The sequence below is a fragment of the Lithobates pipiens genome, unplaced genomic scaffold (genome assembly GCF_037356315.1).
Source record: "Lithobates pipiens isolate NorthernLeopardFrog02 unplaced genomic scaffold, aLitPip1_a1.2 Scaffold_8, whole genome shotgun sequence".
NCBI classification, from domain to species: Eukaryota; Metazoa; Chordata; class Amphibia; order Anura; family Ranidae; genus Lithobates; species Lithobates pipiens.
Genome location: NW_027507903.1, coordinates 528,266,775 through 528,277,220, shown reverse-complemented (window position 1 = coordinate 528,277,220; position 10,446 = coordinate 528,266,775).

Genomic DNA, 10,446 nt, shown 5'->3' with positions numbered 1-10,446 from the left:
GTGCCTTGGGGAAGGGGGGGCCGCGCGGCCCCCCCACCCCAAAGCACCTTGTCCCCATGTTGATGAGGACAAGGGCCTCTTCCCGACAACCCTGGCCGTTGGTTGTCGGGGTCTGCGGGCGGGGGGCTTATCGGAATCCGGGAGCCCCCTTTAATAACGGGGCCCCCGGATACCGGCCCCCCACCCTATGTGAATGAGTATGGGGTACAATGTACCCCTACCCATTCACCTGTGAAAAAAAAGTACCAAAAAAATGGGTTGGTCACATGGGTTGATGTCACATGGGGACTATGACATCGTAAGGGGGCGGGGTCACCATGTGACACCAACCCATGTGACATATACCATGTGACACCGCCCCATTGTCACTATATAAGTGGCCGCGCAGCGCGGCTCTGGCATTCCGGCCGGAGAGATCGTCGAGGCAACATCTCCTGGGGAAGAAGAAGAAGAAGAAGAAGAAGATAGAGAACGGAAGGCGGCGACGGCGACAGCGGCGACAGAAGACCGGGCCACCGCCTGTAAAAGAGCTAGAAGAAGGCGCGGTGGCCCGGCAGAAGAACCGAAGAGGGGGACAAGACCCCCGAAGTCGGGAGAAGAGGCCGGCGGCGGGGAGGAAGAAAGCCGGACTCCTCCGCTAGCAAAAGAGCTACAAGAAGATAGCGGAGGAGTCCGGCGAGAAGACCCCCGAAGACGGAAGACCCCCGGAGCTGTGCAATAAAGTATTTTATCTCGTGTGTTGTGTTTTTTTTTGTACTTTTATTTTACAGGTGAATGGGTAGGGGTACATTGTACCGGCAAGGTGCTTTGGGGCGGCCCCCCCCTTCCCCAAGGCACCCCCCATGTTGAGGGCACGCGGCCTGGTACGGCTCAGGAGGGGGGGGGGGGCGCTCGCTCGCCCCCCTTTCTTGGCCGGCCGGGTAGCGTGCTCGGACAAGGGTCTGTTGTGGACTTGGGGGGGACCCGTACACCGATTTTTTTTCGGCGTTGGGGTTCCCCTTTAAGTCCATTCCAGGCGGCGGGGCCAGCGACGTCTCCTTCGCTGGCCCCGCCTACCTGGAGACGCGCTCAAAATGAGCGGACTTTCCTCCGCGTGTGTGGGCGAGTCCGTTCATTTCAAAAGTTGAGCGGATTGTATGGCGGACTTAGTCCGCTGTATTAGTCCGCTCAAAAAGTGCCGTGTGTGGGCAAGTCCGTTCATTCAAAAGTTTGAACGGACTGTCTGTCGGATTGTCTGACGAACTTAGTTGGGCAGACAATCCGCCCGTGTGTACGCGGCCTAAGAGATATGGTTAAAGACGCATGAGTGGAAGTCTCCATGATGGCCGCTTAAGCTAGGAGCTCCATGCTGCCACGGCCATACAGCGCACCTAGTGGGGGACACAAGGTTGCATGACCCACTGCACAGGCACCATCTGACGGCAGAAAGCCCCAGGAACTGACAGATATCAGTGGGCTCAGCCTGGAGAGACCTGGAGCTGCAATTCAACATCACAGCCATTCGGGCCGAATCCAAAATGGCGGGCGCCACGCAGGCACACACTCCAGGCACAAAGGAGCTCTCTGGACTCAGGCAATCCCTGGTTCCAGCTAATCTTCACCCCGGGGACCCACGTGAGTAACCACCAGACCGTGGCCCCCTCCCTGGCCTCCACAGAATCCCTCATTAAACACTTTATGGAGGATCTCCTGGACTCCCCTCTGGGGCCTCCCCCTGCCCATACAACAGACATGCCTTATACATCTGACATGTCCCCCAACTTCATCCTCACAGCTCCTGTCCTTTTTATGAAACTGTCAGACCTGCTGGATAGGGGACTAGCACAAACAGCAGCCAAAATCACTGGTGATTTCCGGTAGGATTTCCAGAACCTGGGATCCAGGATGGAAGCTATAGAAAATAAACTGGCTCCAAAACTAAACAGAACTCGGACCACATTCAGGTTCTCCAGGATCAATTGGACACAGTCTTATCCAGGATTGACATTTCGCCAACCACTATTCAAAAAAATATATCTTTGAAACCCTTTCTAACAGTGTTATCTCAACGTGACATCAAGTACAGATGGGCCTTCCTCTTTGCTTTAAAGATCAGCTTCAAAGGCAAGACACTCCTGGACCTATGTCTCATCTCCCAAGAAGCGGCAATGGACTTTGCTAACTCCAGGTATGGATCAGCCAAGCGTCCCTCCCCTACCAGGCCCTGATGACTGTATGGACTAAATCCTAAATGTTTCAAGGACTCTAGGTCCCCCTGATATCCCAGACCCCAAACCCTGACACAAATTCCATTAGCTTTCCTCCCAAGTCCAGGAGGACACAGGGCAGGTAGCCCTCAGTTCCCATTTTTACTACTCCCTGGTTTTTAGTTTATCTCAAGTTAGTTGACTCTTTACAGGTTAGAACTTTGTTGCCTGAACACTTCTTTATTGTTACTCTGTTTGGGTCAAACCGTTGACCCACTCTGTGCTGCGACCCTGAATTTCTGGGATGCCTCCCCGAGAGGTTCAGATACTTCCCCAATAGGGGGGGAGACGAGCCCCCCCCCCCCCCAGGACTACATGCCTGGGACCATAAGGTCCCCCCATACCTTAGCATTGTTTTGCAGTTGTTATTTTGGTGTGCCGAGGCCAAGGCAGTTTTGCAGTGCCTCCCCCTACCCCATGGACTTGGGTTTACCTTCTCCCTGGGTTAGGTTTCCACCCCTCTTGGAGGAAGTGGACATGTTATGTTGTCTCCCAGGCAGCAGGTTACGCTATGCCTGCTGCCTACTCAGGCTTCTTAGAGGCCTGTGTACCTTGCCCTATCTTCTCTTCCTTCTCACCACTCTCTCTTTTTCAGCCAACCACCAGACCCTGCGCAGAACACCCATCTTCCAGAAGATTTCAGCTTCCCAGCACGTAAGCCACCAGGACCAGTCTCACAGCTCTTCACATGTAAGTGATGGTGAATTGGGTATAGGTCTGATCCTCCAGCTCCATGATGAGTAAGGCACCACAAGCTGCTCCCTTAAGAGTAGTAACTCATAATGCCCAAGGGTTAAAATCCCCCACCAAGCGCAGAAAGGTCCTTGACTACATGAGATCCCATAAAATAGATGTTCTCTTTCTACAGGAGATGCATTTTCCAGTTTGGTACAAACCATCATTTATGCACGCTCAGTTCCCTCTATTTTTCCTATCCAATGCAGAGGATAAAACCATAGGGGTAGCTATTCTCATCTCAAGGAGCTGTAGGTTCTCCTTGAGATCAGAACAAAGAGCCCCTGAGGGCAGATTCTTCCTGATTAATGGGACCATAGATGGTCACCTCTACTCCTTTGTGTCCTACTACACCCTTAATTGCGGCCAGTCAAAATTTTTCTGTGTACTATTTAAGACCCTAAGTCCCCAATTACAAGGTTCTTTAATCTTCGGGGGGGGGCACTAATACAGAATACAGCCTTTGACTAAGGTATGGACAAATCTAAACCTCCTCATGCCCAAATTATATACCCAACCAGGAGCAGTTCCAAGATTGCCAAAATTATCTTTCAGCTGGGCCTCCCTGATATTTGGTGAGAATTGAACCCCACAAAAAAAAAGACTACATGCACTTCTCCCACTCACACCAATCCTACACCAGAATTGACCACCTCCTGGTCTCTAATGCTTTACTCCCCTCAGTGCTTAAAATGCATATTATAGATACCGTCTGGTCGTTATTACTGTCTGTAACCGACCCCCCATCCTAAACTTCCCCTAAACTTTGCCCCCATAGAATACTTTACCCTAAATGATCTCAACTGTGTTTCAGTGTAAACTTTATGGGCGACGCATAAAGCCACAATAAGGGGAAAAATCATACAAATTGCTACCCAACTAAAAAGAGCAAAACATGCAGATATCAAGAAACTGGAGAAGAACTTCTTCTCTCTCTGAGTAGAACAAAAGAAAGACTCATCTCGAGTCCCCACCTCCCTTCTAGACACAGCCCGTCTGGAACTGACAGCCGACGCAGAGAAAAGCATTAGATGTGGGGTGAGATTAGACATGTGCAGAGTAAAATATTTTGTTTCGGAATTTCGTTTTCGTCCGAAAAATTAATTTATTTAGTTACTCCCGAAATTAGTTTTTATTTATTTCGTTTTTCATTCAAAAATTGCATTCGTCCGAAAATCCACATGAATTATGGTCGAATCTGTCTTTGAAGGCTTATGGTGTCTGTCGAATGTATAAAGAAGATTCGACGGAGCTAGTATATAGCATACTTCGTGTAAACTTTAGAACCCTATTAAAGTCTATGGGACTCCAACGTTCACAATCTAAAGTGCTAATTTTAAAGGCTAATTTGCAAGTTACTGTCCTAAAAAGTGTTTGGGGACCCGGGTCCTACAACAGGGGACATGTATCAATGCAAAAAAAAGTTTTAAAAACGGCCGTTTTTTCGGGAGCAGTGATTTTAATAATGAATAAAGTGAAACAATAAAAGTGTAATATTCCTTTAAATTTCGTAGTGGGGGAGGGGCGTGTCTATAGTATGCCTGTGAAGGGGCTCATGTTTCTGGTGCTTAGAACTGTTTCTGCACAAAGTGTCATTTATGCAGGAAAAAAAGTCCTTTAAAATCACTCGCAGCTATTATGAATTGTCGGCTCCGTAATACAGAGAACACTCATTGAAAGTCATTGATAAAAAAAATAAAAAATAAAAAGCGTGGGGTCCCCCAAATTCAATTACCAGGCCCTTCAGGTCTGGTATGGATATTAAGGGGAACCCTGCGTCAAATTTAAAAAATAAATTGGTGTGGGGTTCCCCCTAAATATCCATAACAGACCCTTCAGGTCTGGTATGGATATTAAGGGGAACCCCGCGTCAAATAAAAAAAAATTGACGTGGGGGTCCCCCTAAAAATCCATACCAGACCCTTTATCCGAGCACGCAACCTGGCAGGCCACTGGAAAAGAGGGGGGGACGAGAGAGCGGCCCCCCTCCCTCCTGAACCGTACCAGGCCACATGCCCTCAACATTGGGAGGATGCTTTGGGGGTCTGTGACCCCTCAAAGCACCTTGTCCCCATGTTGATGAGGACAAGGGCCTCATCCTCACAACCCTGGCTGGTGGTTGTGAGGCTCTGCAGGCGGGGGGCTTATCAGAATCTGGAAGCCCCCTTTTTACACTTTTTAGGACAGTAACTTGCAGAATCTTTTCTCTCTGTCAAATCTTTTTTCTCTGTCGAATATTTTCTCTATATAATCTTGGACTAATAGAGGTAAGGTTAGGCACATTCGACCACAGGTTCTATAGACACAGATTATTGTCAGAGTCACGTTGAATCTCCTATTCCACAATAACTTAAAATAACATAAAATACATAAAAATAAAAAATAATATGCTGGAGGCCCCCTTCTCTGAAAAAGAGGTACAGGAATTTATTAAGAACCTCAAATCAGGTTCTGCTCCAGGCCTCCAATGGTCTCCCTATCCCCTATTACAAGACATCTACCACCACCCTGACTCCACATTTGACACAATTTTTTAAAGCAAAGACACCAGGAACCCCACCTTATCCTCACCTAAACATAACCTACATCGCATTAATACCGAAACCAGATAAAAACCCGGAAGAAATCAGTAATTATAGACCCATCTCCCTCATTAATAGCGACTTAAAAATCCTTACCAAACTCCTTGCAAATTGCCTAGCTTCCTTCATTAACCGATTTGTTCATCAAGGATCAAGTGGGGTTCATCCCAGGCAGACAGGGACAGGGCCCTGATCAGATCAGAAGAGCCATAGACATAGTCTCCATCCTTCAGACAAACTGACCAGGAGGTCCAAAACAATCAGGCATGCTTTTATCACTGGACCTTCAAAAGGCCTTTGATTTGGTCTCCTGGCCATACATCTTTACAATCCTTGAACGTTGGGGCTTTGGCGACAAGTTTATGGGTAAAGATGAGCCGAACACCCCCCCCCCCCCCCCCGGTTCAGTTCGCACCAGAACCTGCAAACAGACCTAAACTTTGTGTGAACTTTAGAACCCTATTAAAGTTTATGGGACTCGAACGTTCAAAATCTAAAGTGCTAATTGTAAAGGCTAATATGCAAGTTATTGTCCTAAAAAGTTTGGGGACCTGGGTCGTGCCCTGGGGACATGTATCAATGCAAAAAAAAGTTTTAAAAACTAAAGTTTTTTTCGGAAGCACTGATTTTAATAATGCTTACAGTGAAACAATAAAAGTGTAACATTCCTTTAAATTTCATACCTGGGAGGGTGTGTATAATATGCCTGTAAAGGGGCACATGTTTCCTGTGCTTAGAACTGTCCCTGCACAAAGTGTCATTTCTGCAGGAAAAAAAGTCATTTAAAATCACTCGCGGCTATAATGAATTGTCGGCTCCCCGTAATACAGAGAACAGTCATTGAAAGTTATTGATAAAAAAAAAAAAAAGCGTGGGGTTCCCCCAAATTCAATTACCAGGCCCTTCAGGTCTGGTATGGATAATAAGGGGAACCCTGTGTCAAATTTTTAAAAAAAATTACGTGGGGTTCCCCCCAAATATCCATACCAGACCCCCAGATCCCAGCCTCCCACATTTGAAATGGTAAGGGGGTACAAAAGTAAACTTTTAAACTTTTGAAAAAATCCTTTATTAAAAATAAAAAAAAATTAAAAAAAGATTTCAGCGGTGGTAATCCACTCTTGCTATCCAGCGACGGATGATCATCTCTCCAGGGTCCAACAATGGCTGATCTGATCCAGGGACGGGTGATCTCTCCCTCCAGTCCAGCGCAGCGCAGTCCATCTATCCTCTGTCTCCACTGGCGGAGACACTGCGGGGATCCCGGCAGCCTGACATTTCTTATATGAGGAGGGCGGGGTCACCCGTCACCTGACCCCACCCCCACTGACGCAGGAGGGAAAGCCTGGCTTCCCCAATGACGTGTGGGTGACCCGCCCCCCTCTGATGTAAGGCAGGCAATGTTCGAGTCGAACATGAGTTTGACTCGAACTCAAAGCTCATCCCTATTTATGGGCCTGATCCGAGCTCTTTATTCAAATCCTAAAGTCTATATTAGGCTTCAAGGCCACTACTCCAAAACAATACATATAGCCAATGGCACCAGACAAGGCTGTCCTTTATCTCCGCTAATCTTTGCAATAGCAATTGAGACACTCACCATTTCCATTCGCCGGGACCCCAACATACAAGGAGTTCAATGTGGCTCTCAGATTCACAAATGTGGCCTGTTTGCAGACGACAAACACTGATGCCTAGTCACGGATTCCTATCTTAGGGAAAAAGACACATGGTCATTCCCGTCCCTCTCCTTACATTCACTTCTAGGGGTCGGTGGTTAAGTTCCTCCTCTTGGGCACAGCTAGCTCCCATTGGGGGTGTCCAGGGAGCAGGCACACCTCCGACCATTAACAGGAATACCAACCCTTTACTCTAACACTACCATGTCTGTCTAAAATTATTTTACATTTTATATATCTGACATGTTACACTCGATTCATCTTGTTGCGCTCACACATACAGATATGCAGGAAACACTGCAAAATATTTTTTTTGCCCTAAATGGGTGTTTTTAGAATATCAGAATAGAGCAACAGTATCTAAACAGTGTATCTCACATGTACAGATATGCAGAAAACGCACCAAAAAAGTATTTTGCCCTAAATAATTTTTTTTGGAATAGCAGAATAGAAGAATAGTATCTAAACTGTGTATCTCACAGGTACAGATATGCAGAAAACACTGCAAAATATTTGTTTTTGCCCGAAATGGGTGTTTTTAGAATAGAACAATAGAGCAACAGTATCTAAACGGTGTATCTCACACGTACAGATATGAAGTAAATTCTATTCCAAAAAAATATTTTTGCCCTAAATTATTATTTTTTGGAATAGCAGAATAAAACAACAGTATCACCAACATTTTTTTTTCCCTAATTTTTTTGGGGGGAAAAGCAGAATAGAAGAACAGTATCTAAAGTGTGTATCTCACACATACAGATATGCAGGAAACACTGTAAAATATCTGTTTTTTCCCTAAATGGGTGTTTTTAGAATAGCAGAATAGAGTAACAGTATCTAAACGATGTATCTCACATGTACAGATATGCAGAAAATGCTATTAAAAAAAAATTTTTTGCCCTAAATTATTTATTTTTTTGAATAGCACAATGGAAGAACAGTATCTAAAATGTGTATCTCACACATACAGATATGGAGGAAACACCGTCAAATATTTATTTTGGCCCTAAATGGGTGTTTTTAGAATAGCAGAATAGAGCAACAGTATCTAAAGTGTGTATCTCACACGTACAGATATGCAGAAAATGCTATTAAAAAAAATATGTTTTGCCCTAAATTATTTTTTTTTTGAATAGCACAATAGAAGAACAGTATCTAAAGTGTGTATCCCACATGTACAGATATGCAGAAAACACTGTAAAATATTTTTTTTGCCCTAAATGTTTTTTTTTTTAGAATAGCAGAATAGAGCAACAGTATCTAAAGGGTGTATCTCACAGTAACATATGCAGTGCTGGTGCACTGAGCTTGCATAAAATGCCCGCCGATGCCAACCTAACTAACAGACGGATAAAAGTTATATTTTCTCTGGCACTGGGCTCAGGGCAGTGTAAAAAGATTGTGCGCTGCACCGACACAACAAAATCGAGGTAGATCGCTGAGTAATTTGATTTCTGAAGCAGGACTCCTATCGAATTCTCTCCCTCAAAACAGCAGCAGCAACCTTTCCTTGCACTATCTATCTTTTCTCTGGCACCGGGCTCAGGGCAGTGTAAAAAGTTTGTGCACTGCACCCACACAAGAAAATCAAGGTAGATCACTGAGTAATTCGATTTCTATAGCAGGACTCCTATCTAATTCTCTCCCTCAAAGCACCAACAGCAACCTTTCCCTGAACTATCTAAAGCAGAGTGACGTGCCGTGCTATGTGTCTCTAGCTTATATAGAGGCTGGGTCATATGCTGCAGTGGCCAATCACAGCCATGCCATTAGTAGGCATGGCTGTGATGGTTTCTTAGGGCACACAAGTTAAATGAATGTTAATTGGCTGCCCTGCAGCTGTTAAAAAAAGTGCCATTACATTACTGAACACAGAACCCAAACCCGAACATACAGTAAATAGTTCAGGTTTGGGTTCGGGGGTTTGGGTCCCGGACCCAAAAACCCGGTACGAACTTTACAGTTCGGGTTCGCTCGACCCTAATCACCACCAAAGAGATAAAACAGGCTCCCTCCTAGCTTCCATTCTTACACCCCGTGCCCGCACTTACTCCTTCCCTAAAATTAGGATAGCAGGTAGACCCCCCACAGGTAACCCCTTGAGCATTATGCAGGCCTTCCACAAGTTCTATGAGAACCTATACAGCGTACAGCAAGCAGAAAGTACCTCAGATCTATCTAGATTTCTTGATAATCTCCAAATCCATACTTTGGCGTCAAAGCATAAAGACAGACTCAAAGCTCCCTTTTCTAATTAAAAACTCAAAGAAAAACTCGCCCCCGGGACCAGATGGGTTTTCAATTCCCTACTACAAAGCGTTTGCTACTACTGTAGCACCCTACATGGCTAATTTTTTAATTAACCCCATCAAAATGACCCTCCTCCCGAGACTCTTATACCTTTTTTGCTCTCTTCCAATTCTAATCAGGAAGGACAATTTATGCTCATTTCAAAGCAAAATCATTAAATTTGTCTGGGGTAAGTCTAGAGTGGGACTAGGTCACCCAAACTCACACCCTAGACTTTCTTCTTTGATGTCCACCAGCAAATTGCTCTCCTATTCTTTCCCCCTCCCTGTTCCTCGCTATAGCCATGTGGGATAAGCTCAAATGGTCCTCCTGTCTGGTGTCTGATTGCTTGCCCATGGCTCATATATTTCACAAACCGGATTTTGCCGGGAAATGGAAATTAGGACCTTCAAGTGGTGGCTGGATAAGGGGATGTACCATATCGGACACTTTTTCACTTTTCACCCTCTTGCTCACCTACTGTTTTAAGAAATTGGACCTACCTGATTCGGAACAGTTAAGGGTCCAACAAATATCTCAATACCTTCACTCTATCTGGTTGACGACATGGCACAGGGCCTTCTCTAGATCCTATAAAGGTATCCTCAATACTTCCCTATCGGAAGCTAGTCTGAAAGTCATCACTAGATGGTACATGACCCCGTCAAAACTCTCCACTATCTTCCCTTCGGTGTCACCTCTCTGTTTTTGAGGATGTCAGATGAAGGGAACCATGTTACATGTATGGTGGGACTATCCCAAAATCAGAAGCTTTTGGAACAAGATCTTCCAAATAATGTTGAGTTTCCATCAACGGCCCTTCTGAAGTTCCAAATCCCTAAAATGCTCTCAAAAACTTTTCTTTATCCTCTTATTCACCAAACTCACCATAGCCAAAGCTTGGAAGCTTCCCAA